The following is a 4,385-nucleotide window of genomic DNA, read 5'->3' on the forward strand; positions in this document are numbered from 1 at the left end:
GAGAAAATGTGTTCAAGTCGTTCTGCAGTTTATACCCGTTTGTAGAACGATTTAAACACGTTCTTTCCGAGGAAGTTACGAGCGCATCAAATAGTTACGATAGCGAGGTACTGCTCACAAGCTTGCTAGTAATCGGTTACATACAAAATTGCTCTTTTAAAAAAGGATAAAGAAAAGTTCCAAATGTACGCGCTTCCTCGCCTAAATAAAATTAAAACATTAAGATAAAATATCGTTATTAGAACTTGTATCTTCAAAAATATATCAGAAAGTTAAGCCAAGTGAGAATAACTTCTGTAAAAGTAACAATATTAAAATACTGTAGCAACTAAAATGTATTAGGTATAAGACCGATGTTTTATACATAACAGGTTTATTAAATTATGGTAGTCTCTTTGTAGTGAAAGAGAATGTGGGATTGATTTGTTTCAACCAAGTATATGATTAATATTAAGTTTTTTATCTTTACAATTGCAGAATTTTGCTACATATGGAATTCTCAATTCATATAGGTCAGCACTATCATTAATTATTAATATAAATTTGGATTCTGACAATAGAGTAAAGCATTTCTTTAAAGGAGCATTTGCTTTAAAACCGAAATATGCATTAATTTGAGATCTAGCTCCTGTTATTTCTTATTTAACTTTTTGGTGGCCACATGAGTTAAAATTTGGAACTTTTTATTAAAAAACTAGCAATTTTTTAAATATTAGTCTCAATACTAAGTGTACAAACATTATCTTTAATAAAACGATTCAATATATGCAATTTCTTATGGATTCAATTATTATCAAAATTATTGATTGTATAAAATACGGAGCAAATAGAAATCAACCGATAACGATATTTTATAATTTGAAGACTGTATGACTTACTCTATCAGTTACATCAATTCTAAAAATTTATATTGAAAAAACGGAAGATGGTTTGTCAGAACCTCCTTCTGCTCTTTTTCTTACTTTTAAGGAATCTATTCAAAGCACCTATTCTCAAACTATTAGTCTGTGAGTAAAATTAACTCTTTCTGAAAGAGGAATCGACACTTTTATCTTCACAATCCATATCGACTCGCCATGCCAAATTCTTTGTGGCGATTCGTGAAGATATTGGTGTTGATGAAATTAGAGAAACTGCAGACTAGCCTAAGAGAATTCATCAGTATTCGAAAAATTTTATAATAGATCTCTTGTACCATTGACACATCGGCAGACAAAATCACCATTTTAAATCACTAGTTTTAGCGTTTATTTATTAAAAGCATATTCTTAGAATAAATATAACATTTAATTTGTCTTTCTTGTTTAAATATTGTTGTACATGATCGTAATATGATTGTTATATGCATTTTACATAAATACATCAAGGTGAAATAGATTTATAGTCACAAAATTGTCATTGTGCAATGACAAAATGAGCAATGTTTCATTGCTCTTTTTATGAATATAAAAGTATCCCTATATTCTCTTTAAAAGCAAGCTGGAACTTCAATCAGAACTATCGAATTGGGGTGTTAAATTCATAAAATCCATTTATACTCCTTTGTCATTGGGCCGCTTGATACATTTTTATTTAGTGTTGTAATGTATTTAGTTACATATATTTAATTACAATATGTATCCAAATGTTTTTTACGTAGTTCTATTTGCAACTATTTTCCAATTCAGTAACTATAATTAGTAACTGTAATTAGTTAAATTTTACTTCGTGTCTGTATTTAAAATTGAATTTTAGATGTGGATAAAATTTTGGTGAGTATCCCTTTTTTCCTCAATATATAACATATTCCAAATTCACCTCTGCAATTTTTGTAAGAACGTAGATTATTTTTATAAATTTCTTATACAATTATATTAATCTTACAAGGAACCCTACGTAGGTGGTTACCTCCGATTTGGATGAGCTTGAAATATGTTGTAATCTAGACCAAAAGAGAAGACACATATTTTTTTATACGTGCCCAGGCGGACTTTTAAGGGACAAAACCCCCGTTTGAAAAAATCGCTTTTTTTCTTTAGGAGCATGTTTCGTTAAACGTATTAGAGATAGAAAAAAATTTTCTAACCAAAAATTAAATGGTTTCAGGAATACTTTGCAACAACAAAATCAGATATTTGAAAAATGTAATGATTGCCAACATATCTCTACCACTCAATTTTTTTTGTAAATTTAAAATTTTGTTTATCAAAAAAAGTATATTTTATACCGAATCCAACCATATATAATAATATGATTTTCCGACATACGGACTTGTTGAAAAATAGGTGGAAATATCCCCATATAACTGTAACGTCATCCGTAGCCGCCTAACCTACTCGATAATATACGCAACATGTATTCATCGAACTTCTTTATAATAATAGGCGATTAGTACTGATATGCATAATATATAATCAAAATACATTTCAATAAATAAGGACAATAATAATAATAGATGTATACACAACAATGTACTCATATATTCACATATATTGTTTCTATAAAAGGATACACACACACACACCCACACACACACACACACACCCACACACCCACACACACACCACATACACATTCGTAAAAACCTGACTGTTTTGTATGACTTGTTATTCATATTTCATTACATCTATGACTGAACTCTACTAATAAACATGACCGATTTTGTAACTCATTTATATTGATTATACAATGCACTCTACTCTTTTTGAACCTTATATTTCTAAAGAACGACCAGCATGATGTTCTAGTTGGAATTCGCTTTGGTCCGAATTGTAAATATTTTCAAGTCCAAAACGTTCAATATGATATTTAACATTTCTAATAAACCTATTGCTTTTTGTTTCCACTTCTTCTTTTGATTTTTTGGTAACAAATTTAGTAACTTTTCCCAATACAATATGATGTCTTCTTTTAAAACGTCTTACTCATTCCTCTGAAGCTATAAATCTTGAACAATTAACTTCTTTTTAGGCTTTAAGGGTCCATCGAGTAATATTGATATCATGAATTAATGATCCTCTTTTCAGACCGTCTTGGAATTTCTGTAATGTATACAAAGAAATTTTCAGCATTTTTTCCATAAATGTCCCACCTCTCTGCACTTGTAGTTGCCATCGTTGCAGTTGCTGTATGCGTAGCACTTTACAGAATCTATGTTTAACGCTCTCGAGAGGTCTTTTCTTATCCCCATTGATCCAAAAATCCACTGCACTTTTTTTATATTCTATTGGAATTTGATCGTTGACACATTTCATTTCTTTAACGTAATATATATCTTCTTCTTCTTCATTTTTTACAATTTCTGCTTCCGGTATATCGAATGAATTTTGGAAATCGAGTGATTCTTCTTCTTCTATTTCAAATGTATCTTTATAGATTGTTTGTAATATGGTTTCTATTTTTAATTTTACATTCCTTTCGGCATCGATAATGGGAGTTTGAGGCAAATTTAAAGTACGAAATATTGTATACAGCAGCATTACTACGTTCAACGGATTGAGTAGCATTTTACCTAAAACATTATAAACATACATTTACAGATATTTGAAACACAATAAATCATAATAATCAAATACTAACAACGTTTCATTATCAGATATATCGTATTTATTATAAAATATTAATAAATATTAATGTTTTACCTTTATTAACGTTACCAAACGTGGTGCAAATGTATGTCAACTGATAATATTTATTCAATAGAATAATGTTATATTATATAAGAGTAAAACTTTTTAATATCTGTATACACGGTTTTTCCACAAAGATTGTGCAAAAGACCAAGAAATAGTTTTCACAAAACTGTAACAAAAATAATGATTAAACAAAAAGCAAATAATCAAAGAAATATGTACAAAATATTATTAATAAAAAAGTTTTAAACATACACGTAGCGATATGCACTAACAAACTTGTACTTGGTGCAATTGATGCAAATAATTCGTCGTGAAACGATACCCGGAAAATTTAAAAGAGGGCTTATAAAGGCCCTAGATAGTTTTTCCCCATTTTTGTCTAGGCGCCATTCAGGCAAGCCCGAATAGGCCCTGTACAGAGATGTAACACTTTTGCAAGTTAGGGCCCGATTTGTAAATCTGACGAGACCCTATTCTGGCATGCCTATGTAAGAATGGGTTAATGTGAATATAAAAGTCCTATACCGTTTTGCGCATGCCTATGTAGAATGGGTTAATGTGCATATAAAAGTCCTATACCGTTTTGCGAAATTCGCAATAATAGTCGAGATATTAACTAAAAAAGATTAAGGAAAAACGCACGCTGAATGGTAGAGGACGGATCGCTCGAGTCACAGCGCGGGTCAGTAATAAAGAGTGCGGATGTCACGCGCTGTGACTCGAGCGGTCCGTCCTCTACCATTCAGCGTGCGTTTTTCCTTAATCTTTTTT

The 4,385-nt window shown here is 30.6% G+C and overlaps 1 long non-coding RNA gene across 1 annotated transcript; it reads right to left on the reverse strand.

Moving 5' to 3' along the window:
* Positions 1–2,571: 2,571 nt before the first annotated feature.
* On the reverse strand, positions 2,572–4,092 carry LOC116853583. Its single transcript, XR_004380014.1, has 3 exons — positions 3,867–4,092; positions 3,621–3,780; positions 2,572–3,490 (listed from the first exon to the last, which is right to left on the reverse strand). It is a non-coding gene; the product is annotated as an uncharacterized LOC116853583 (long non-coding RNA).
* Between the last annotated feature and the right edge of the window lie 293 nt (positions 4,093–4,385).

This window comes from Odontomachus brunneus, unplaced genomic scaffold, assembly GCF_010583005.1.
Source record: "Odontomachus brunneus isolate Ranch 3 - 2012 unplaced genomic scaffold, Obru_v1 Obru_scaffold_365, whole genome shotgun sequence".
Classification (NCBI taxonomy): Eukaryota; Metazoa; Arthropoda; class Insecta; order Hymenoptera; family Formicidae; genus Odontomachus; species Odontomachus brunneus.